Genomic DNA, 27576 nt, shown 5'->3' with positions numbered 1-27576 from the left:
TTGGTGCCAACATGTATCAGAAGAAATGGGTGGACGTCCTTGGAGCTGAAGAGCTTTGGTATCCTATCGGTCACATCCTTGATCATTGCACCTGGAAGGCAGCATACTTCTCTTGCAGTTATGTCCGGTCTGCAGATGGCTGCTTCTGTGCCTCTCAGTAGTGAGTCTCCCACCACCACCACTCTTCGTTGCTTCTTGGCTGTACTTTTTGCTGTCACTTGTTGCTGTGTGCCCTTTTCTTTTTTGCTTGCTGGTATTGCTTCATTCTTAGGTGTGCCATCTTCATCCTCTACAAAGATTTGATATCGGTTCTTCAGTTGTGTGGTTGGTGATTTCTCCATGGACTTCTTGCTTCTTTTGGTCACATGCTTCCACTCATCTGCTTTTGGAGGTTCTCTGACACTTTTTTCACCTTCTGTGACCAGTAGAGATGCTTCTGTTCTGTCTAGAAAGTCTTCATTCTCTTTGATGAGTTTCAAAGTTGCTATTCTTTCTTCCAGACCCCGCACCTTTTCTTCTAAAAGGGCCACTAGTCTACACTTCTGACAGGTGAAATTGGATTCTTCTTCTGGTCGATCTGTGAACATGTAGCACATGCTGCAGCTCACCATGTAGGTTGTCACATCTGCCATGTTGCTCCTAGATCCTGCTGACTTGCTGTGTGTTTTCCTTCTTGTGTAATCTACTCAGCCAAGCTCTCTTGCAATAATATCCTACAGGCAAAAATTTGCGCGCCGTAAGGCGCGCGGTTTGGTGATGCTTTCCAAGCAGCTGGTCCCGGCTGTACCCAACGATCTTCTAGCTTAGGGAGACTTCGCTTCTCCCAGAAGGCACCTGGAATATGCAAATTAGCCTCCTGAAGCTTGAATCCCTGGTTTCAGTTTAGTAAAAGAATAAAAACTGAAAATGTAGGCCCCTTAAAAAATAGTGAGGAAAGAATGGTTGTAGATGACGAGGAAAAAGCTAACATATTAAACACCTTCTTCTCCACGGTATTCACGGTGGAAAATGAAATGCTAGGTGAAATCCCAAGAAACAATGAAAACCCTATATTAAGGGTCACCAATCTAACCCAAGAAGAGGTGCGAAACCGGCTAAATAAGATTAAAATAGATAAATCTCCGGGTCCGGATGGCATACACCCACGAGTACTAAGAGAACTAAGTAATGTAATAGATAAACCATTATTTCTTATTTTTAGTGACTCTATAGCGACAGGGTCTGTTCCGCAGGACTGGCGCATAGCAAATGTGGTGCCAATATTCAAAAAGGGCTCTAAAAGTGAACCTGGAAATTATAGGCCAGTAAGTCTAACCTCTATTGTTGGTAAAATATTTGAAGGGTTTCTGAGGGATGTTATTCTGGATTATCTCAATGAGAATAACTGTTTAACTCCATATCAGCATGGGTTTATGAGAAATCGCTCCTGTCAAACCAATCTAATCAGTTTTTATGAAGAGGTAAGCTATAGACTGGACCACGGTGAGTCATTGGACGTGGTATATCTCGATTTTTCCAAAGCGTTTGATACCGTGCCGCACAAGAGGTTGGTACACAAAATGAGAATGCTTGGTCTGGGGGAAAATGTGTGTAAATGGGTTAGTAACTGGCTTAGTGATAGAAAGCAGAGGGTGGTTATAAATGGTATAGTCTCTAACTGGGTCGCTGTGACCAGTGGGGTACCGCAGGGGTCAGTATTGGGACCTGTTCTCTTCAACATATTCATTAATGATCTGGTAGAAGGTTTACACAGTAAAATATCGATATTTGCAGATGATACAAAACTATGTAAAGCAGTTAATACAAGAGAAGATAGTATTCTGCTACAGATGGATCTGGATAAGTTGGAAACTTGGGCTGAAAGGTGGCAGATGAGGTTTAACAATGATAAATGTAAGGTTATACACATGGGAAGAGGGAATCAATATCACCATTACACACTGAACGGGAAACCACTGGGTAAATCTGACAGGGAGAAGGACTTGGGGATCCTAGTTAATGATAAACTTACCTGGAGCAGCCAGTGCCAGGCAGCAGCTGCCAAGGCAAACAGGATCATGGGGTGCATTAAAAGAGGTCTGGATACACATGATGAGAGCATTATACTGCCTCTGTACAAATCCCTAGTTAGACCGCACATGGAGTACTGTGTCCAGTTTTGGGCACCGGTGCTCAGGAAGGATATAATGGAACTAGAGAGAGTACAAAGGAGGGCAACAAAATTAATAAAGGGGATGGGAGAACTACAATACCCAGATAGATTAGCGAAATTAGGATTATTTAGTCTAGAAAAAAGACGACTGAGGGGCGATCTAATAACCATGTATAAGTATATAAGGGGACAATACAAATATCTCGCTGAGGATCTGTTTATACCAAGGAAGGTGACGGGCACAAGGGGGCATTCTTTGCGTCTGGAGGAGAGAAGGTTTTTCCACCAACATAGAAGAGGATTCTTTACTGTTAGGGCAGTGAGAATCTGGAATTGCTTGCCTGAGGAGGTGGTGATGGCGAACTCAGTCGAGGGGTTCAAGAGAGGCCTGGATGTCTTCCTGGAGCAGAACAATATTGTATCATACAATTATTAGGTTCTGTAGAAGGACGTAGATCTGGGTATTTATTATGATGGAATATAGGCTGAACTGGATGGACAAATGTCTTTTTTCGGCCTTACTAACTATGTTATGCTATGTTATGTTACTATGTTATGTAAGAAAAGAGACCATAATTCCTATGATGTTTCACTTAGTTTACTGTTTGCAGCAGTTGTGACAAAGAGTTTTTAAATGTAGCAGAGCTTAGAAAGCTAATCCTCCCAGATCACAACTTTGTGTACATTGTCTATTGACAGTGAGCTGCTTATTAGAGAAGGGGGTGTGGTCAGACCAAGGCTCATGTGAGTTTTAGTCCAGGCATTAATAATGCCCTAGTAATAAGGCTAGTTTTCACTTGTGTTTTGCTGAGCTGCAGAGGGCTGTGGACTTCCTTCGTGAAGCCCCGCTCACGGCCACACCTCCGCCACTCAGCTCTGCCTACGTCTGTATGGCCTGTGTTAGGGCTGGCAGAATGCACTGAGTAAATATGGAGATAGAATTGGTGCATTCACAGCCCGGGGTCTACCGTGCAGGAGTGGAACCTGCTGCTAGTAAATGGCGGCACTATATGGCGGTATTATGATTGAACAGACACGGGTTCCGTCACCCGGTCTGTATAGGAGCGAACTCTGTTGCTTCACAGAGTTGCCGGGATTAAAGATAATGCTGTGCCCTGTTAAACTCACGGATGATCACAGCTCTCTATAATGGAGCAGGTGACATATAGTGGTTATACAGTCAGCAACCGCACTCAAACAACTCCTCTCCGGAGGTGCTGGAATTCTAATGGCTATACATCAGCCCTGAATTCATACACACAAACTCCTCTCCGGAGGTGCTGGAATTCTAACGGTTTACAGCCGACCCTGAGCACATGCTGACACAGACCACAAAGTAGCTAAGCTCATACACATGAACAGAAGTAGATACTAGCACATGGCCGTGCGGCCATGCAAACCTTTTATAGAGGAAGCTCTCCAGGACCTTCCTAGTGGTCCAATAGGAACTGCTTCAGGACCTGAGCATGTGACCCCCGACCTCTAATGAAAGGTCGTCCCTTGGGCATGCACAGTAGAGGAAATGCAGTCCCAGGAGCATATGCTCACCACAGAACAGTGCTGGTTTCAATGGCTGAGCCTGGAAGATCAGAAGTAACCAAGCGCACAGCAGCTGCCTGAGCCAGATGCTGAGACCGATGTCTCCGGTGAGCATGCTCCACTGCGTCTGAAGAAGAATGGGAGACTGCAGTGGAGGTGGTTTGAGATTCCCCCTGTGCAGCAGAGGGAATTCGACACCTAACAGCCTGTGTACCTATGTTTATCATTAGGTACGCTTGTAATGCGTATGCCTCCGCATGCGTCGTTTTGACGATGCAGAGAAAAAAATAAATTCCCACCAGCTGCATACGTCAGTTAAAGTTAGGTACACAGGCCACATGCGGACATAGGTGGAGGTGCGGCCGTGGGCAGGGCTTCACGGAGGAAGTCCGCAGCTCAGCAAAACGCTAGTGCGAAACTAGCCTAAAACATTCACTGAATTGAAACAGCAGCACACAGCTTAATAATCAGTACCTCAGCCCTTACCTCATGCTGTCCATAGATTACATAGCAAAAGCTTGCTAACAGATACTTTTAAATTTATAGCATCATAAAGACAAACATAGTTCCATGCCTCCTATAATACAGGCTTTAACAATGTACTTATAACTATGCTATCCACAGTACCCCATTGCAATAGCCGCATAACAGTAGCAGCTTGCCACAGTGCTCCCATAACAGTCATGGCTGTCAGCTTCATAAAACAGACTACATAACAATAACTACAATATAGGGTACTTTTTAGCCTGCTGCAGTGCCGTGTACCTACTGCTGTACCCCATAACAGTAGCAGCCACAGTATCTCCAAATATCAACAGAATCTCATCTGTAATTTAGCAAAACACACATCCCCTCCTAAGAGGAAGTATAGGTGAAAGTCACTCAGGGAAGCAGATGAATTACCGTATTTTTCGGACTATAAGACGCACCGGACCATAAGGCGCACCCCAAATTTGGGGTGAAAATTGCAGAAAAAAATATTTTTTATAAGATGGGGGTCCGTCCTATTGTCCGAATTTATATTATCTTACCTGAGAGCTGGCGGTGGCAGAGCAGGGTCACAGGAGGCATGGTGTCGGCAGAGGTGGGGAAGTGCTGAGATGAGGAGGTGCTGAGATGAGGAGGTGCTGAGATGAAGAGATCCTGGGATGAGGAGGTGCTGGGATGAGGAGGCGCAGTGAGAGGTATGGCGTGAGAGGGGTCCCTTTCCCCGGTATGGTGATGCAGCAGCCCGGTAAGCAGCAGAGCCGGTTGAATCCTGTGGTGGCAGAGGTGTGGCGGCAGAGGAGACGCAGTAAGTGGGGTCCTTTTCTCCGGTGAGGTGATTCAGCAGCCCGGTAAGCAGCAGAGCCGGGTGAATCCTGTTGTTATCGGTGGGGGCGGCCATCTTCCTGAGGCCGTGCGTGTGCAGATGAAGCGCTCTGCTTCCCGGGGCTTCAGGAAAATGGCCGCGGGAGGCCGCGCGTGCGCAGATGGAGATCGCGGCGGCCATAACAACAGGATTCACCCAGCTCTGCTGCTTACCGGGCTGCTGCATCACCTCACCGGAGAAAGGGACCCCGCTTACTGCGCCTCCTCTGCCGCCGCACCTCTGCCGCCGCACCTCTTCCACTGCACCTCTGCCACCGCACCTCTGCCGCCACGGTAAGCCTGCATTGCGACTATTAGATGCATCCCCCATTTTCCCCCCTTTTTTGGGGGGAAAAAGTGCGTCTTGTAGTCCGAAAAATACGGTACTCTTGTACCATTTTTTACTGGAAGAAGACTTCTACTCGACCAATATTTTAGTTCAATAAAATTGCATTTTAAGGTATCAAAATTCCTCTTTTTGACATTTAGATCATGATGCAACTCAACTAAAAAAATAAAGCTATCAATAAATTTCCTCCAAGGAGCAGATGTGTTCACAGTTGTAACTGAAAGAGCCCGATCGCCTCTTTGCCACATAAGATGCCTCCTTTGTTAAAAGTAGCAAATAGTTGGGGGAGGCCTTTTAATGGAGTTGTCATTGGGACCCAAGAACTATATGCTCTGTATAGAACAAAAAACCTGACCAGCACCTCCTTATTGTATGAACAGGTGACTACTTCAATCAATACATAACTTGCAAAATGAGGAACGCAGCAGCACTCTGTAGAGACCAATATATATGCAAACACAAAATCTAGCATAATTGCCGAGTAAACTGTAATAAAAAGTTAAAAAAAGTTTTTAAAATATTTCTTACGAAAGTGAAGGTTCTTAGCACATAAATTGTCCAATTCTTGTGAGCCAATCCACCGCGAGAAGGTGACACTTCTCCTATCATCTTATAAATGCCTTCCTTGTGCTATAAAAGTCTACAGTGTGAATAGGCAAACATGCCTCTTTTGGATTACAAACTTACATATTAAAGTAAGCTGGTAGGAACCAGAGATGATTATAAACACCTTGGGCTGATGGGTGGGGTGCGGAGTCAGAAAAGAGGAGGTAACAACCTCCAGTGGATAACTGAATAGAAAAAAAAACCTGACCAGCACCTCCGTATAGTATGAAGAGGTGCTTACTGCAATGAATGCATAACTTGCAAAAGGGAGGAATGTTGTAGCATTGCATGTATATGCAAACACAGCTTATAAAGCTAAGAGGGACCCGAGTCTAAGGCAAGGACCAGGCATCAATGTACTGAAAGTTATACCAAAACAGAAGCAATCTGAAGTAAAGGCAAGGCTCTTGGCTAATATTGCATAAGTATGTGCTCCCTCTCATTTTAGGTGATTCAAATATATTAATTTTCAAACTCTTGTCATAACTTTTTCATTCACATGGAACAGCTGTAGACCTTCTGGACCTGCTGGTAGTTGAATTTTTCTCTATCACTTGCATTCCACAATGGCACATTTTTCAAGAGGAGCTTTCACTGGATTTATTTTTATTTAAACATAATACATTTTTTAATTGCCATTGTTCCACTTATTTTCCTTTTTCTTCTGAGTCCCTACACTCCAAAGTTACATATACAGTGCCTTCCGAAAGTATTCGGCTCCCAGGAACTTTTCAACGTTTTCCCACATATTATGCTTCAAACATAAAGATACCAAATGTAAATTGTTGGTGAAGAATCAACAAAAAGTGGAACACAATTGTGAAGCTGAAAGAAATTTATTGGTTATTTAAAATTTTGTTGAAAATCAAAAACTGAAAAGTGGGGCGTGCAATATTATTCGGCCCCTTTACTTTCAGTGCAGCAAACTCACTCAAGAAGTTCATTGTGGATCTCTGAATGATCCAATGTTGTCCTAAATGCCTAATGATGATAAATATAATCCACCTGTGTGTAATCAAGTCTCCGTATAAATGCACCTGCTCTGGGATAGTCTCAGGGTTCTGTTGGAAGCGCAGAGAGCATCATGAAGACCAAGGAACACAACAGGCAGGTCCGTGATACTGTTGTGGAGAAGTTTAAAGTCGGATTTGGATACAAAATAATTTCCAAACTTTAAGCATTCCAATGAGCACTATGCAAGCGGTAACATTGAAATGTAAGGAGTATCATACCACGGCAAATCTACCAAGACCCAGCCATCCCTGTAAACTTTCATCTCAAGCAAGGAGAAGACTGATCAGAGATGAAGCCAAGAGGCCCGCGATCACTCTGGATACACTGCAGAGATCTACAGCTGAGGTGGTACAGCCTGTCCATAGGATAACAATCAGTCGTACACTGCACAAATCTGGCCTTTATAGAAGAGTGGCAAGAAGAAAGCCATTTCTCAAAGATATCCATTAAAAGTGTTGTTTAAAGTTTGCTGCAACACCACCTGGGAGACACAGCAAACATGTGGAAGAAGGTGATGGTCCGATGAAACCAAAATCGAACTTTTTGGCAACAATTCCAAACGATATGTTTGACGTAAAGTCAACACAGCTCATCAACCTGAACACACCATCCCCACTGTCAAACATGGTGGTGGCAGCATCATGGTTTGGCCTGCTTTTTTCAGCAGGGACAGGGAAGATGGTTTAAATTGATGGGAAGATGGATGGAGCCAAATACAGGACCATTCTTGAAGAAAACCTGTTGGAGTCTGCAAAACACCTGAGACTGGGACGGAGATTTGTCTTCCAACAAGACAATGATCCCAAACATAAAGCAAAATCTACAATGGAATGGTTCACAAATAAACATATCCAGGTGTTAGAATGGCCAAGTCAAAGTCTAGACCTCAATCCAATTGAGAATGTGTGGAAAGAGCTGAAAACTGCTGTTCACAAACGATCTCCATCAAACCTCACTGAGCTCGAGCTGTTTGCCAAGGAAGAATGGGCAAAAATTTCAGTCTCCCGATGTATGGAACTGTTAGAGACATACGAAAAGTGACTTGCAGCTGTAATCGCAGCAAAAGGTGGCGCAACAAAGTATTAAGTTACAGGGGCGAATAATATTGCACGCCCCACTTTTCAGTTTTTGATTTTCCATAAAAATTTAAAATAACCAATGAATTTTGTTCATGATGCTCTCTGTGCTTCAAACAGAACCCTCAGACTATCAGAGAGCAGGTGCACTTATACGGAGACTTGATTACACACAGGTGGATTATATTTATCATCATTAGGCATTTAGGACAACATTGGATCATTCAGAGATCCACAATGAACTTCTGGAGTGAGTTTGCTGCACTGAAAGTAAAGGGGCCGATTAATATTGCACGCCCCACTTTTCAGTTTTTGAATTTCCACAAAAATTTAAAATAACCAATTAATTTTCTATTCAACTTCAGAATTGTGTTCCACTTGTTGTTAATTCTTCACCAAAAATTTACATTTGGTATCTTTATGTTTCAAGCATGATATGTGGGAAAAGGTTGAGAAGTTCCAGGGAGCCGAATACTTTAGCAAAGCACTGTGTCATGCCGTTGCTGCCGCCGCCTCTTCCCACTGCAGCTCGCCGGGTGCGCGCGCACGCCGCATTCAGCTCTGCGCGTGCGCACATCTGATTCCTCTGTTGGCGCTCTTTCCTGTCCTCTCTGTCATCCTGGAGGACTGTAACCCGGAAGTAGCTCCCATGCTGCTATGTAAACTGCTTCCTGCTGCTTCTCTGTGCCTGATGTTCATTTGTGTTTACAAGTGCTTCTGGCCACCTGTGGTCTCTGAGCGTTCCTAGCTCTCTGACTTTGGGTCTCCTCCGCCCTCTGCAGTGCCTGCCTGTTTCCTGTGTTCCTGCCTTGTTCCTTCAGTTCCTTTTCCTCTGCAGTACCTGCCCGGCTCCTATATCTTTTCCTTGCTCCCGTCAGCCTCGGTCTCTCCATATTGTCCTGCCAGTCTCCGTGCCTCTGTAGCGTTCCCATCTTCTCCCTTGTCTCAGTATTTCCTTTCTGTTCCCTCTTTCCCTTTGTGCCTGCTGTGTTCCCATCTGTTCTCAGTCGACCCTCCAGCTTCCGTGGCGATAGTCCCTCACGGGCCTGCCCCTAACTCTCCCTGTATAGGGGGCGGTCCACCTGGTCAGCTCGTCCGAGAGGGGTTCGTCATCACGGTCCAGTGGGTCCACTCTCCGTTTGAATATACATGCTCTAATCGGACTGCACTCGGGTGACATCCGAGTGCAGCCAGATTCTTACAGCGTCACAGTAACATCAGGCCATGGACCCCGCTGGAGTCTCTGCCACTCAAAAGGAGTTACTCTTTTTGCGTGAAAACCAGACTAGGATCATGTCATTTTTAAAGAATATGGAGTCTCGCCTAGCGGCTTTACAGCCTTCTGATCCTGGTATTGCTCCGCAGTTGGTTGCCCTTCAGCAGGAGCTAGGTCAACAACGGGACACTCGGTCCCATATTTTGAATTTTATGGCCTCCATTAATGATCGGCTTCGCTCCCTCCAGAATGTGGCCTCTGGTTCCACTCCTGTCTCTGCGCCACAACCCTCTCCCCGACTTGCTAGACCTCCTCGGTATGGTGGGGATTCTAAAGCGTGCCGTGGCTTTCTTAATCAATGCCAGTTGCATTTTGAATTGTCTCCGCTACTTTATCCTACCGACCGAGCTAAGGTTGCTTTTATAGTATCCCATTTGGAGGGTGAGGCTTTGGCATGGGTTAATCCCCTCTGGGAGCGTGATGATCCTTTGGTCTCCCAACTCAATCCGTTCCTGGATACCTTCCGTAAGGTTTTTGATGAACCTGGTCGTCTGGTCTCTACCACTGAGTCCCTCTTTAACCTTTACCAGGGTACTCTCTCAGTAGCCCAGTACGCCATCCGTTTCCGGACTCTGTCCTCAGACCTTGGGTGGAATAATGAGGCTTTGGTTGGAGCGTTTTGGCGTGGTTTGTCTTCACGGATTAAGGATGAGTTGGCGGGACAGGACACTCCCACCTCTTTGGATGATCTTATCTCCTTGGCCATACGCATTGATCTGCGCTTTCAGGAGCGCACTCGTGAGCTTGCCAGAGAGAGGAGACCTCTTCGCCAGACCACTGTTGCTCGAGGGACTTCCTTTTCTCAGGCAGCCCCGGTGGCTTCTTCATCTTCTCCTGAACCCATGCAGGTCGATCGCCTTAAGTCTTCTGAGCAACGCCGCAAAGAGAGACTCGCACAAGGTCTTTGTTTTTACTGCGGCAGTGCCTCTCATCTCTTACGCGCGTGTCCTCAGAAGTCGGGAAACGCATCCGCCTAGGACAGGTAAGAGAGGCCTTCCTAGGTGGTTATGATTCCTCTCCGCCTCTGGTTTTGTCTGTTATTCTTCATTTAGGTTCCCATCACTTTTCTCTGGAGGCTTATGTTGATTCAGGAGCGGCTGGGAACTTTGTTCAGCTCGAGGTTGTTAACAGGCTTGGGATACCTGTTAGACCCTTGGAGACTTCTAGACAAATAGCTTCTGTCGATGGTCAGCCTTTGCGGGAGACCGTCAACTTGGTTACGGAGGAAGTCGAACTTCAGATTGGAGCACTTCATCGTGAGAAACTGGCCTTTTATGTTTTACCTTCTTTGTCTCATTCTTTCCTTTTGGGTCTTCCTTGGTTGAGAGATCACGAACCCACGCTGGACTGGCGTACTGGAGATGTTCTACGGTGGGGACAGTCTTGTCTGAACAGGTGCCTGCTTCCCGTCAAGCCTGCGTCCTCCTCTTGGTCTGCTTCGGAATCAATGGGAATTCCTCCTGCCTATTGCGCTTTCTCGGACGTCTTTAACAAGAAGGAAGCGGAGATTTTGCCGCCGCACCGTTCTTATGACTGCCCGATAGACCTTGTTCCTGGTTCTACTCCACCTAGGGGTCGTATTTACCCATTGTCTCCTACCGAGACGCAAGCCATGTCCGAATATATTCAAGAGAATCTGGCCAGAGGCTTCATTCGAAAGTCTTCCTCACCTGCAGGAGCTGGGTTCTTCTTCGTTAAAAAGAAGGACGGTTCTCTTCGCCCATGTATAGACTACCGGGGTCTCAACACCATCACGATCAAAAACAAGTACCCACTTCCTCTCATACCAGAACTCTTTGATCGTCTGCGTGGAGCACGAATCTTTACCAAATTGGATCTCAGAGGAGCTTATAATTTGATCCGTATCCGTTCTGGTGACGAGTGGAAGACTGCGTTTAATACCAGAGATGGTCATTATGAATATTTGGTTATGCCCTTCGGTTTATGCAATGCACCCGCAGTCTTCCAGGAGTTCGTAAATGATGTTTTTCGGGATCTACTTTACACCTGTGTTGTAGTGTACTTGGACGATATCCTTGTGTTCTCTCCAGATCTGTCTACTCACAGAAGAGATGTACGGCAAGTACTTCAGCGTTTGAGAGAGAATCGGCTGTATGCAAAACTGGAAAAATGTGTCTTCGAACAGTCATCTCTACCCTTCTTGGGTTTCATCATTTCCGACGCTGGTTTGTGTATGGATCCGGGAAAAGTTTCTGCCGTGCTCAACTGGCCGCGTCCTCTTGGAGTGAAAGCAATTCAGCGATTTCTTGGATTTGCTAACTACTATCGGCAGTTTATACCTCACTTTTCCTCTCTTTCAGCTCCAATCTCCTCCATGATTCGGAAGAGTGCCAATCCTCATCTGTGGTCGTCTGAGGCCGAAGAGGCTTTCCGGTCCATCAAGCAAGCCTTTGCCTCAGCTCCTATTCTTCATCGTCCAGTGGCCAATAAACCCTTCATCCTTGAAGTAGATGCTTCTGCAATTGGAGCTGGAGCTGTGCTCTCGCAGAAATCCTCTTCTGGTCGTCTTGTGCCTTGTGGTTTTTTCTCAAAGATCTTCTCCTCCTCGGAAAAAAATTATTCCATCGGTGATAAAGAACTGTTGGCAATCAAGTTGGCATTAGAGGAGTGGCGGTACCTCTTAGAAGGGGCTTTACATCGTTTTATAATCTACAGCGATCACAAGAATCTGGTGTATATTCGTTCTGCGCAAAGACTTAATCCTCGGCAGGCCAGGTGGGCCTTGTTTTTCGCCAGGTTTGACTTCGAACTTCGTTTTTTGCCAGGAAATAAAAACTCCAAAGCCGACGCTCTGTCTAGGTCATTCCAGGTGGTGGATTTGGAGGACGAGCCTGCACACATCATTGATCCTGCCAGAGTCATCACAGTTGCTCCAGTCTCTCTTACTTCGTTGCCTCCGGGTAAGACCTTTGTCGCTGAAGGGAACAGGAGACGTGTCTTACTTTGGGGTCACGCCTCCAAACTGGCTGGACATGTTGGTTTCAAAAAAACCTTTCGTTTGATCTCTCGTTTTTACTGGTGGCCAACGTTGTCTAAGGATGTCCAAAGTTTTGTCGCCTCTTGTCCTTCCTGTGCCAAGAATAAGATTCCCAGGCAACTACCTTCTGGGCTTCTACATCCTTTGCCAGTACCTTCCTCTCCGTGGCAACATTTATCTATGGATTTCATCACTGATCTGCCTCATTCTTCTGGTTCCACCGTCATCTTCGTGGTCATGGACCGTTTCTCCAAGATGGCTCATTTCATCGCTCTCCCAGGTTTATCTTCTGCTCCCGAATTGGCAAAGATTTTTGTTCACCATATTTTTCGTCTTCATGGTCTTCCTTTACATATTGTTTCTGACCGAGGTGTTCAATTCACCGCCCGCTTCTGGAGATCCCTCTGCAGATCTATGAACATTTCGCTTGATTTTTCTTCGGCCTACCATCCACAGTCCAATGGCCAAGTGGAACGTACTAATCAGACCTTGGTAACTTATCTCCGCCATTTCTCCAATTCTCATCAAAATGATTGGTCTAACTTACTGCCATGGGCTGAGTTTTCTTACAATAACCATCCCAGCGAAGCTACTAACAAATCTCCATTTTTTATCGTCTACGGTCAACATCCTGGTCTTCCTCTTCCGGTTCCTCCTGTCTCTACTGTACCAGCGGCTGATCTTCTGTCTAGAGAGTTCTCCAGGGTCTGGCAGGAGACCAAGTCCGCCCTTGAGTTGACTCAAGTTAGGATGAAGAGACATGCGGACAAAAGACGTCTTGATTCTCCTATATTCCATCCTGGGGACAAGGTTTGGGTTTCTTCTAAATTTATCCGTCTCAAAATCCCTTCACATAAGCTGGGTCCTCGCTATATCGGTCCATTCGAAGTTTTGTCTCATATTAATGACGTTTCTTACAAACTTAAGTTGCCTGCCTCTCTCCGTATTTCTAATTCTTTTCATGTGTCTCTCCTTAAACCTGTAGTTTTTAATCAGTTTCATTCTTCTAACCTTTGTTCTCCTTCGCCTGTTTCCGAGGATGATGTCTTTGAGGTTAGGGACATCTTAGCCATGAAAAAACTTAGAGGGAGAACTTTGTTTTTGGTTGACTGGAAGGGTTTTGGTCCTGAGGAGAGGTCCTGGGAGCCTCGAGAGAACATTCGGGCTCCTCGTATTTTGTCCCGGTTTCTTTCTAGTCTTAAAAAGGAGGGGCGTAAAGGTGGGGGTACTGTCATGCCGTTGCTGCCGCCGCCTCTTCCCACTGCAGCTCGCCGGGTGCGCGCGCGCGCCGCATTCAGCTCTGCGCGTGCGCACATCTGATTCCTCTGTTGGCGCTCTTTCCTGTCCTCTCTGTCATCCTGGAGGACTGTAACCCGGAAGTAGCTCCCATGCTGCTATGTAAACTGCTTCCTGCTGCTCCTCTGTGCCTGATGTTCATTTGTGTTTACAAGTGCTTCTGGCCACCTGTGGTCTCTGTGCGTTCCTAGCTCTCTGACTTTGGGTCTCCTCCGCCCTCTGCAGTGCCTGCCTGTTTCCTGTGTTCCTGCCTTGTTCCTTCAGTTCCTTTTCCTCTGCAGTACCTGCCCGGCTCCTATATCTTTTCCTTGCTCCCGTCAGCCTCGGTCTCTCCATATTGTCCTGCCAGTCTCCGTGCCTCTGTAGCGTTCCCATCTTCTCCCTTGCCTCAGTATTTCCTTTCTGTTCCCTCTTTCCCTTTGTGCCTGCTGTGTTCCCATCTGTTCTCAGTCGACCCTCCAGCTTCCGTGGCGATAGTCCCTCACGGGCCTGCCCCTAACTCTCCCTGTATAGGGGGCGGTCCACCTGGTCAGCTCGTCCGAGAGGGGTTCGTCATCACGGTCCAGTGGGTCCACTCTCCGTTTGAATATACATGCTCTAATCGGACTGCACTCGGGTGACATCCGAGTGCAGCCAGATTCTTACAGCGTCACACACTGTATATATACACAGGGTGGGCCATTTATAAGGACACACCTAAATAAAATGGGAATGGTTGGTGATATCAACTTCCTGTTTGTGGCACATTAGTAAAACTTTTAAAGTAGGGTGATGACCATGTCGGCCATTTGAAGTCGTACATTTTGGATCCAAATAATTTTTTTTCAATGGGAAGAGGGTAATATGACACATCAAACTTATTGAGAATTTCACAAGAAAAACAATGGTGTGCTTGGTTTTAACATATCTTTATGACCACTTATAACGTGTTCAAAGTGTTGCCCATTGTGTTGGATTGTCAATGCAACTCTCTTCCCCCACTCTTGACACACTGATAGCAACACCGCAGAAGAAATACTAGCACAGGATTCAAGTATCTGTTGTTTCAGAGGCTTCCCATCTTCACAGCATAGACAATTGCCTTTAGATGACCCCAAAGATAAAAGTCTAAGTGGATCAGATTGGTAGACCTTGGTGCTCGGACCTGACACTCAAGATGGTGCACCACCACATTATGGGTGTCATGTCCGAGCATTCCTACATGAACAGTTTCCTGGAAAGTAGATTGGCTGTCATGGGCCAGTTGAATGACCATGAGGGCTATGTGCACACGTTCAGGTTTTTTGTGTTTTTTTTCACGTTTTTTTCCGGTAAAAACGCTATAAAAACTCATTAAAAACACGAACATTATGCATCCTATCATTTAGAATGCATTCTGCATGTTTTGTGCACATGATGCGTTTTTTTCCGTGAAAAAAACAGATCGCAGTAAAAAAAAAAAGCAGCATGCTCATTAATTTTGTGGATTTTCTGCGTTTTTCCCACTATTCTATGCATTTGGGAAAAAAACGCACTAAAAATGCATCAAAAATGCGCCAAAAAACGCATGAAAAAACAGGAAAAAAATGCACGCGGATTTCTGGCAGAAATGTCCGTTTTTTGTCAGGAAAGTTTCTGCAAGAAATCCTGACGTGTGCACATACCCTAAGGGTATGTGCACATGTTCAGGTTTTTTCGCGTTTTTTTCGCTTTTTTTGCAATAAAAACCCTATAAAAACTCATTAAAAACACATACATTATGCATCCTATCATTTAGAATGCACTCTGCATGTGGAGCGCACACTGACAGACATTACTATGGGTAAGTTGTAGCATCCTGTTAAGGGGTCCACTTAATACTTCTCCTTTACCAGGCTCCATTGAGGACTGGAGATTAGCTTTTTATATGTGCATGTGGAGGCCATGGTATTTTCATCAGTGCCCAGCCCTATTTGTGAGGCTTGTATCTATTGCAAGGGATGCTTTTGAATATGGACGATATTCCCGTTAGGTATGCTCATTTACCTGGTCTGTTACTTCAGTGTTGCTACCAGTGTGTCAAGAGTGGGAGAAGAGGGTTGCATTGACAATCCAACACAATGGGCAGCACTTTGAACAGATTTTATAAGTGGTCATAAACTTGTAAATAACTCATGAAAAAATAAATTTATGTTAAAACCAAGCACTCCATTGTTTTTCTTGTGAAATTCTCAATAAGTTTGATGTGTCACATGACCCTTTTCCCATTGAAAAAAATAAAGTTGGATCCAAAATGTGCGACTTCAAAATGGCCGTCATGGTCACCACCCATCTTGAAAAGTTTTCCCTCCCATATACCAATGTGCCACAAACAGGAAGTTGATATCACCAACCATTCCCATTTTATTTAGGTGTATCCATATAAATGGCCCACCCTGTATATAATTAAGACATGAATATGTAGTACGGTGTTCCCCCAGAAAAGAAGACCTACTCCGAAAGTAAGCCCCAGGATGATTTTACAAGAGTCTTGAAGTATGCTTGAAATATAAGACCAAATCCAAAAATAAGCCCTTGTGACAGTCAGGACCAGTGTGCTTGAAACAGCAGTTGCTCTATTGTCTGTCTGTCTTAACCCTCCTCTGATAAGTAATAAATATATAAATTTTTAGCAACAGGGTGAGTGCGACAGTTTTTTCTCTGTTCTTATTTTGGATGTTGCCTGTCTCTTGTTGAGCACAGGAAATCCCTGTCCTCTTTGTGCTTACACTCACAAGAAATGATTTATCAGGGGTTAAATGGTGAAAAAAGAGGAAAAAACAGGGAAGGGCAAAATAAATGATAATAATTATTCCACACTAACCCAACAGATATGTGACACTTTTACAGGTATAGAAAAGTGCTCAAGAGCAGGCCTGGATACTCATACAACACAGGGAAATCTCTCAGGGGTAAAACAGTACAGCTATATGACTATGAATTCCTCAATTCTGCTTATGCTACTTAACCAGAGTTTAGGATGACAATTATTATTATTATTATTATTTATTTATATAGCGCCAACATATTCCGCAGCACTTAATAATTCAACAGTTCATATACAACAGTCATAAGAAAGTTAACAATAATGCAATAATTAATGCAAAGATAGTTACGACCCTGCCGGTAAGAGCTTACAATCTACAATATAGTGGCAGCAGACACACTCCTTCTGGATGCTTTCCTGAAACGGAAAGTACTTGCAAGCAGCATAATACAAAGAATAGCAGGTTTACCCAGAATCCTTTGCAGTAGGCGGAGCTATGCAAATCATCTCTTTCCACCCCTGTCTAATCCACAGCGCTTGGAACCGCCAAGCGTGCAATGCTGCGGATTAGTTTCTAAATTTACACAGCCAACCAATTCCTACCTGTGGACACGTGTTTCGGGCTTTAGGCCCTCATCAGCACAGGGCTGGAATTGGTTGGCTGTATGGAGTGGGGCTCGGTGAGCAAGCGATACATATATGCTAGCCACCTTAGGGAGAGACCCAAGTTGGGCTAAATGTAGCGGGACAAAAAAAAAAGGTCTCTTTTGTCCCGCTACATTTAGCCCAACTTGGGTCTCTCCCTAATATTCCTTCTAACTAAAAACCAATAACATACAGCCCATAAATGACTGAAGTAATGCATATTATACAGTCTAGCGTGGTGGCCCAGTTGCCGTGCATGTTGGCGCACATACAGGAACCATTGGTGCACTTCATAACACAATGAGGTAAAAATCCCACTTACATATAGTCCTGTTATAAACTCCCTGCACATGGAATTCTCAGCAATGCTGTTTTAGCAAGTGGTTCTACTATAAACTCCTCAAAAGTGGTTCTTGACGTAGCAGTTAGGATGTCACCCAGGGATCCATCTAGGAGCTTCAAGGTCTTAATGCTTGGTGATATGAAATGGATGGCAGCATCCAACTCTGGGGTAAGCCTGTTAGTGGTGGGAAACTCCTGGCAATGTTGCTGATCTGCTGGTGAGGTACAGTTCCAGGGCTCACTGTTTTCCTCTCACACTGGGCTGCAGGGCTTTCAGCACTCATGGGTTCTTCAGGGAAAGCTGTCCTCTCTTAGCAATGGATGACAACCTATATGTTTCTCGCTGACATTATGTCCTCCTTTTTCCTCTGACTTGCTCAATCAGTCTATTACTGTGCTACTTCTCCTTTTACATAATATAAAGAGAAACAAAGGCTGCTGAGAGTTGTAGTGCAGCAAAAGAACCATCAATGTCTGATGCTGTGAATGTATGCTTGCTCCCAGTTGCAGTAGTCTTTGCATACAATACTCCTATGCAGTGGCGTATCCAGGGGGGGCAGCCGGGGCATGTGCCCCGGGCACAGCCGACAGGGTGGGTGCCAGCAGGCCGCCTGATGCGGCGGTCCAAGGAGGAGGCTCCCCGTCGGTGGAATTCTGCCACCCCCACAATGAGATGCTTCCGTTTTCTAAGCCGGCTGTCAAATTGACAGCCGGGTCAGAGAAAGTGCTGTGCTTCGGTTCCCAAGAATGTTCTTGATCTATGCTAGGGGTCTCAAACATGCGGCCCCCAGGCCGCATGCGGCTCCTGAGGCAGACATCTGCGGGCGGCCCAAGGTGCACGCTAGAAGAGGAGGCAGCACAGATCTCTGCGACTTTTGCAGCTGCTGGAGAGCCGCCCACAATGCGTCGCCATGGATACGCAAAGTGACTTCCGACCGTACAGTGCCCGGAGAATGACCCGCGCGTCGCCAAACAGGATGATGTGCAGCACCTGCCACCTGGAGCAAAGGATTGCGGGGGCCGGGGGGATGCAGAGCCTGGCTGGGAGGACAAGGTATGGGCTCTTATATACTATGTGGGCTGTGCTATATACTACTTGGGCTGCTATATACTACGTTGGCTGCTATATACTACATGGGCTGCTATTTACTACGTGGGCTGCTATTTACTACGTGGGCTGCGTTATATACTACGTTGGCTGCTATATACTATGTGGGCTGCTATATACTACGTGGGCGGCTATATACTACGTGGGATGCTATTTGCTACATTTACTATGTGGGCTGTGTTATATACTATGTGGGCTGCTATATACTACGTGGGCTGCTATATACTACGTGGGCTGCTATTTACTATGTGGGCTGTGTTATATACTACGTGGGCTGTGTTATATACTACATGGGCTGTGTTATATACTACGTTGGCAGTGCTATATACTACGTGGGCAGTGCTATATACTACTATGTGGGCTGTGCTATATACTACTGTGTGGGCAGTGCTGTATACTACTGTGTGGGCAGTGCTGTATACTACTATGTGGGCTGTGCTATATACTACTATATGGGCTGTGCTGTATACTACTATGTGGGCAGTGCTGTATACTACTATGTGGGCAGTGCTGTATACTACTATGTGGGCAGTTCTGTATACTACTATGATGGCAGTGCTATATACTACTGTGTGGGCTGTGCTATATACTACTGTGTGGGCTATGCTATATACTACTATGTGGGCTGTGCTGTATACTACTGTGTGGGCTGTGCTGTATACTACTGTGTGGGCTGTGCTGTATACTACTGTGTGGGCTGTGCTGTATACTACTGTGTGGGCAGTGCTGTATACTACTGTGTGGGCTGTGCTATATACTACTCTGTGAGGACTGAAGCAAGGCCAGGGGGCTGGATGGGTGCAATGTCCTGATTTCTGCCCCCATAATGTGCTCAGATTTCTTCTGCCCCCCTAATGTCCTGATTTCTGCCCCTATCCCCCCATATGCTCCTCAGATTTCCCCACCACATGCAACTGCACCCGGGAAGGGAGGGGATGGAGGCAGGAATCAGGACATTATGGGGGCAGAAGAAATCTGAGGACATTATGTAGGCAGAAGAAATGTGAGGACATTATGAGGGCAGAAATCTGAGGACATTAAAGGGGGCAGAAATCTGAGGGGGGGGGGGAGGGCGACAAACTGATCCTTTGCCCTGGGTGCAGGAGGAGCTAGATACACCTCTGCTCCTATGATAGAGGCCACATGGGTTTTTTTATGTATTGCTAGTTTTTATCATCATTAGGAGAGGCCAGTGCTCACCAGGTAATAATACAAAGCAGATTAAATACACCCCCAAAGATCCTGAAGCCACGTCTCCTTGGAAAGAGAATAAAACTGTATGATAGAATTAAAAAAAGAAAAACAACAGAACGATCAAGGGAGCAGTGAGAATAAAAGTGCAAAAACTGGCCACTTTGAACATTGTGACAGGTACTCTTTCCTTTCAAAAGAAAGGGTCCAAAAAGAAACAACCATATTTAGTTACAATTTATTTTACAAAAATATTAAAACAGGAATTAAAATTCAAAAACATTTTTCCAGTTTTAGCAATCATAACAGTATTGTGGTTTAACTGGGACTTTTTTCCATTTTCCATTTCACTGTACAGACAGTCAATAGCTTTTACTGTCATTGTCGAAGAAATGCAACCAGTTTAAAACTGTTATGGTCAAATATTTGACCACATATATTTTTAAAGAAATAGTGTGTCAGGTTGTCGTTTTGAGCGGACAGTGATGGAATACATGTTTTCATAGTGATGTAATATAATGTCAGTGGAAACTTTACATCTACATCTCTAGCGGCCAAGCTATACTGTTTGCTACTATGTAATGCAGCTACTTGTGGGAATTGTAGGGAAATGACATTTGAAGATGTATATACATTGATGTTTAGAGAGTAGGGGCTTTTAGTTAAGAACAATAACATACTTTATAGATTGTATTTTAATGTACTGCATGTTTTATTTTTGAAAGCACATATTGTAAACCTATATTTTGCATCAAGACCATATGTATGTATATATATATATATATATATATACATATATATATATATATATATATATACACTATATACTGTATATCTATATATATATATAGATATATATATATTAAAGGTACTATGAAACTTACCTTTTAAAAAATACACTCAAGGTTCTACTAGTTGGCCCATGAAAAATTTGTTTAAATCCCACGCCAATATCGCTTATGGGTCACGGCAGGCTGGGCGCGACCAATCAGTGGAGCAGTGTTTAAATTCCGTGCCAATATCGCTGATTATCTGCAAGCAGTCCTGCAAAGCCTGTTTCATCAGCACGTCCCTCAAGCCTGTGATCAACTGATCTCGCAACATTATGTCTGTCGGTCCTACGCCTATGCTGTCTTTTCTAATGATAGCAGTACCTGAAGACCCACCTCTTCCGACAAGCCTAGAACCTGCAGTGATCCTTAGTCTGCTGAACCGCTGCATGACCAGCTCTACCCTCTCCTACTGTATCCTCACCCATCCCCTGTAGACTGTGAGCCCTCGCGGGCAGGGTACTCTCTCCTTGTTTTGCTCATGCTTATTGTGCTTGTCTATATCTGCCTCTTTCACATGTAAATCTCGATGGAATAAATGGCGCTATAAAAATGTATAATAATAATAATAATTGATCTCCTGGAGAGTGTTCATGTACTGAGTCACCGTCTCCCCTCCCTTTGCATATGGCTAAATAAATGTATTCTTAACTCCCCTACATCCTTGGGGTCCCCATGAGTCTCCTCCAAAATTTGTAGCACTTTGTTAAAGGTGTCTCATTCCCTGTGGAATCATAACATGACTGAGTCTCTGGCTTCTCCATCTAGAGTCATCATGGCCACCTCAGCCTCTAATGCAGAGTCATGGGGTGCATCCTCATCATCCCCCTCATGCGCTCAGTCTAGATCCATAAGATGGTATTATTCCCCGTAAACTTAGGAAGATTGTTCAACATTGCCCCCCAGAGAGATACTGGACCTAGAGCTCACCCCAACTGCTTGGTCTGCTGCCTCCATGCTATTAGACTGCATCCTGCTGACTACCCCAAGTGTAAAATAGCAGGGATGTGGGATGCAGTGACAAGCAGGAGGCAGAGCAAGAGTTAAAGAGTTTATTATAGGGGATACTCCACACAAGGAGAGAAAGGGTTAAGAGGGGGGTTAACCTGTATATTATGTCAGGGTAAGATCAAATGGTTTTGAAACAAGTAAACTTATCAGTCTGATAGTTTCCAGCGTGTCGAAGCTTGAAATTGCACAGTGGTGCCGTAAGTGATGCGTGAAGTCTGTGACCTGTTCCTGCTCAACGTTGATGCACTCTCTCCTGACGGAAGTGGCGTAACCTGGCTCTCCGGGGTGAGGTCCTGGTTACCTGGATGGCGTCTGTGCTGTGAAGTAGTCTGTTGTCCCATCGGAATGAGTCTCAGTTCAGTGGTGGAGGCGTGGATGACGCTACCCGGCTCTGGATGATTCAGCTGGTCTGACTTAGGCCAAATGATGGCGGTAGTAAGCGTAATGGTGTGGAAAGTATTCCCCGAGACTGGAGTGAATGGGCACACAGATAGACATTCCTCACAGTCAGTTTGCTCATGGGCTGGGGAGCTGCAGCGTAGGCCTGGACTATTGTGTCGCCCCACGGAGAGTGAATCAACCTTCTCCTACTGTGCACTCTTTCCTCCCGCCAAGAGACCTGCTTTCCTGCACACCGTTCCTTTTATCCCTGGCATGCCCCCTACAGTTAAGTGCAAAGGTCTGTCCGGGTCAGAAAACTTTCCCCCCAACAACAATGGTGACAGCTCCAATAGTTCCAGAACCGACCCAAGAGAGGCATCACCAGCTCAATCCATCTTCCTACATCACCACACAGGAAGAAGACCCAACTTGGTGTCCAAATATTTCCAAAAATTAGGGGCAGACACCAGGAAAAGAATGATCAATTGACTAGGGTTGAGCGAAACGGGTCGGCCATTTTCAGAAGTCGCCGACTTTTGGCAAAGTCGGGTTTCATGAAACCCGACCCGACCCCTGTGTGGGGTCGGCCATGAGGTCGGCGATCTTCTGATCTGGTATCGGAATTCCGATACCGAGTTCCGATATGTTTGTGATATCGGGAATCGGTATCGGAATCCATATTTAAGTGTAAAGTAAAGAATAAAAATAAAAAATATTGATATACTCACAATCGGACGCGCCCTGGTTCTAACCGGCAGCCTTCCTTCCTAAGAATGAGCGCCTGAAGGGCCTTCGATGACGTCGCGGCTTGTGATTGGTCGCGTGAGTGGTCAAATGGGCGGTCCCGCAACCAATAACAAGCCGCGACGTCATCTAAGGTCCTTCACGTGCTCATTCTTAAGAAGGAAGGCTGCCAGGGCGCGTCCGAGGGTGAGTATATTCCTATTAGGTATATACTCACCCTCGGACGCGCCCTGGTTCTAACCCGCAGCCTTCCTTCCTAAGAAAGAACGCGTGAAGGACCTTAGATGACGTCGCGGCTTGTGATTGGTCGCGTGGCCGCCCATGTGACCGCTCACGCGACCAATCACAAGCCGCGACGTCATCGAAGGCCCTTCAGGCGCTCATTCTTAGGAAGGAAGGCTGCCGGTTGAAACCAGGGCGCATCCGAGGGTGAGTATATCAATATTTTTTATTTTTATTCTTTAATTTACACTTAAATATGGATCCCAGGGCCAGAAGGAGAGTTTCCTCTCCTTCAGACCCTGGGAACCATTAGCATCCCATTGCACTGCATTGGGTTTCGTGTTTCGGCCGACCCCGACCCCGACTTTTCTATAGGATCGGCCGATTTCACTCGACCCGACTTTTGAGAAAGTCAGATTTCGTGAAACCCGACCCGATCCTAAAAAAAGAAAAGTCGCTCAACCCTACAATTGACCCTCAGTAAAAATTTTATGAAAAAGCAGCAGTCAGGCATGGGCCATTTATGTTCCAGGATATGGGCCATCATTTACAGTTTTAAATTTAAGTTCAAATTAAGAGGTGGGTGAGAGACCTGTGTAGGCCTGCTGTGCTGGGAGCCCTGAAACCTGATGACAGCTTAAACTGATTTTCTGCTCAGCCACACTCAGGTGGCACCAACATCAGTTTTGTAGACTACTATTGATAGAAAAAGTTTAAGGATAGTAACACAGGTAGTTGACTGAAAGTAAATGTAGGCCTGCTGGTCTGGGAGCTCTTCTGCTACAGGCAATACACATAAAGGACACCCAACCTGGAGTCCATACAGTTACAAAAATTAGGGGTAAACACCATTAAAGTGGCATTAATTTAGCCAGAGTAGAAATGGTAAAATGTGGCTCTGTCTCCCCTTCCACTACAGGCAACCCACCAGATAAAGACCCAACTTGGAATCTCCACATTTCAAAAAATTATTACCAGACACCACTAAAGTGGCATTTTGACAACTTCTTTTACTGGACGGGCTACTTGTCTCGGTTTTTTTAGCGGCTGCACAAAGGTATTAGTATTATTATTATTATTATTTATTGTTATAGTGACATTTATTCCATGGTGTTTTAAATGTGAAAAGGGGTATACATAATAAAAACAAGTACAATAATCTTAAACAATACAAGTCACCGACTGGCACAGAATGAGAGAGGACTTTGCCCGTGAGGGCTCACAGTTTACAAGGGATGGGTAAGGATAGAGTAAGTGAGGCTACAGTGGAATGGCGAAACGATGGTTACTGTAGATTGTAGGCTTTTCACAACAGGTGGTTTTTCGGGTTCCTTTTGACGATTTACATGGTAGGCCAGAGTCTGATATCTTGAGGAAGAGAGTTCCAGAGTAGAGGGGAAATATGAGAGAAATCTTGCATGTGACTGTGGAAAAAGGAGATAAGAGGGTAGTAGAGAAGGAGATCCTGTGAGGATCGAAAGTTGATTGTAAGTTATGGGAGACTTGGTCACAGATGTACGGAGGAGACAAGTTGTGGATGGCTGTGTATGCCATTGCTAGGGTTTTCAACTGGAGTAAATTGGTAATGGGGAGATTACATGAGCGGCGCATGCTTTTTTTTTTCACTTGCCTTTATGTGTCTCGATTCCGGCGAACCATCAGGACACAGAAACCATCCACAACGTCATGGCACAAGGTATTCTGTGATTTGCTGCTGAAGCCACATGTTCCAGGCCATATAAAAAGCAGACGTCTTGTTTTGCTGGCTCCATGTTTTCAGTGTTACTTCGCAGAGAGGTTCCTCCTACGCTAATGCTGGTGCTGCTGAAAGTGGACTTGTGAGTGAAATAGATAGGACCCTGTACTATGTAAAATCCATCTTCCAGCATCGAAGTAGAATGTGCAAATACTGTGTGACAGTCTCTGGAAGCACCATTTGCTACTCCAAATCTTTTGTGCTAAAATGGTGTTTCAGTGACAAATCAGAAGGCCTGATTTCCACTTAAAAATTGTTAGACCTAATATAGTGGTCCAGTCACTAGGCCCCATTATCTACTCCAAATCGCTTGTGCTAAAGCTGTGTTTCAGTGGCAAATCAGGCCAGATTTCCACTTAAAATTTATTAGGCCTACTATAATGGTGTATCCACGAGACCCAATTAGCTACTTCGAATAGTTTTTGCTAAAACTGTGTTTGAGTGGCAAATCAGATGGCCAGATTTCCACTTAATATTTGTTAGACCTATTTTAGTGGTATAGCCATGAGGCCCAATTAGCTACACCAAATTGTATGTGCTAAAACTATGTTTCAGTCGAAAATCAGAAGGCCATATTTCATTTAAAAATCATTAGGCATAACAATGGTGTTCAGGCACCCTATCTAATAAAATAATTAGTGGTTACTCAATTAGTGACTGGTGACTGACAGCTGTGGGCCTAAATTTGTGAAACAGCTGGGTACAAGAGGGGAAGGCTATTTAAAACATGAGTGGGAAAAAGCGAGGTCGTGGTGGATGAGGAAATAGGTTTGGTGTTCGACGTGTACATGGGTTAGATGTTAATGTGAATGAAAATTCAACAAACACCATCTTGTATTATCCAAAGACGACTGAAAATCTACGTAACTGGTCGGTCTTCTCGCCTCCCTTTCTTTGGTAGCCGCACAGCATTATGTCATGTAGATGAGGCTCAGAAAGAGCATGTGCTCAAGTGGAAGTCAAGCGCCGCATCAAGTGGCCTCTGCTATTCTTCGTCGTCACACGGTAAAATACTCAGAGGTGGCACCCCAATCACTCTTGCTTTCTGCCACATCAAAAATTTCCAAATGCCCAACTGACTGTGGGGAACCGCAGGTATGCCATTCTGAAGAGCTGTTCACACATTCTATTCTATGGGCATCAGAGGTCTGAGCCAAAAAATTGTAGAATGCAAAAGAGGAAAGCATCTACATCGATGCCCACTATTTTTTCACATTGGAACCAGGACCATACCAAGAAAGGTCTGAGCAAAATCCAGACCCTCGTTAACAGACATTAACCACCATGGGTTGAGGTGATCCTTATGAGACTTAGATACCAGAGGCGCACGCGGACTTTACTGTAGTGTCAGGGCAGGAAGAGGAGAGTCTCATGATGAGGAGTGTGAGAACAAAGAGGATGATGATGAAGTTGTAGATCCCACTTGGTGTGCCAGAGGCATGCAGTTGAGTAGCTCAGCAGAGGAGGTGGAGGAGGAGGAAGATGAGGAGGTAACATTGTGGCTTCCCACACAGACATGAAGTGATGCAACCACGCAAGCAATGTATTCTCAGCCCCAACTCTGGCTGTGGCTAGTACCAGTCACAATTGTGCAGTTAGCAGGGGTGGCAAGGGTTGCCTAGCCTGTGCCTTTTATGAGACCACAAAGGATAACCCAACACACATTATCTGCCAACTCAGATGTCAGTTTTAGGGCTCTTTTCCATTTGCGAGAAACACGTCCGTGTCTCGCATGTGAAAACCAAGCTCTGGCGCCGGCACTTGGGAGCGGAGCGCGCAACTCCATGTGTTGCTGTGCAGCCGCACGCTCCGCTCTGGAGTGCCGGCGCCACAGCTTGGTTTTCACATGCGAGACACGGATGTGTTTCTCACAAATGGAAACAAGCCCCTAGCTCCACTCCCCCCAGGCCAGGTGATACCCACTGTCTCTTAACATTTGGTTGGCACACAGCTATTGTATCTCCTGGCAGTATAGTCTATAGTCACAGTCCATGCTCCATTCCACAACTGTAGCACATATTTCCCCCTCCAGGTGGCAGCAACAGTTCTTAAGACAGTTCCTTACATTCAGATGGTAGATATCATGACTGTAGCACATGTATCAAGCTCCAGATGACAACAACAATTCTTAAAATAGTTCTTCACATCCAGACGATAGCTATCATAACCGTAGCACATGTATCAAGCTCCAGCCAGAAACCATGTATAGTAAAGTCCCAACCGAGGCTCTCTAAACGTCTTTGGGGATTCAGTGAAGGGCAGAGGAGCAAACCTTTCCTTACAAGTCAGGACAGGATGCAGCCATGAACGTTCTGCTCCTGACCTCTGACAATTCTCTTTTGTGACTGTGCCTACTCACCATAACCTTTCTATGATCCTAAGAATAGATGTAAGACCAATTCTGAATTTTGCTATGTTGTCCCAATGATTTCTGTATAGGCTCCTGATCATTCTATATATGGTAGAAACCAGTGTTCCTGTGAACTGCAGCATTGTAAAGTGTAAAAGGGGCTTTCACTAACCACAGTCTTTTTCATTCGCTATATTTATTTGACCACTAACAGCTAACAGATGTAAATCATTCAGCTGCATCGATGAAAACTAAATCACCGAGCACTAAAAAATACTCGGCGGACACACGAGCGTGCTCGGGAAATATTGAGTAACGAGTATATTTGCTCATCTCTAACTAGCATATGCTAAACCAATTTGTTTAGAGTTAAATAATATTCCTGCGCACCAGCATATAATTTTTTATTTTTTACAGCTAAATAATATTCATCAGTGCCAACATATAGTAACATGCTTTTTAAAAGCTAATTACTAAATAATATTCCTCGCCTGTTACTGAAATGGCTAATATTTATTTAGCACTTCTGCGACTCGCGCAAAACCTGCTGAGCTACGAAAACGTCATTATTTATCA

The sequence above is a fragment of the Ranitomeya imitator genome, chromosome 5 (assembly GCF_032444005.1).
Source record: "Ranitomeya imitator isolate aRanImi1 chromosome 5, aRanImi1.pri, whole genome shotgun sequence".
Taxonomy (NCBI): Eukaryota; Metazoa; Chordata; class Amphibia; order Anura; family Dendrobatidae; genus Ranitomeya; species Ranitomeya imitator.
Note: the sequence above shows the minus strand (reverse complement) of the source record.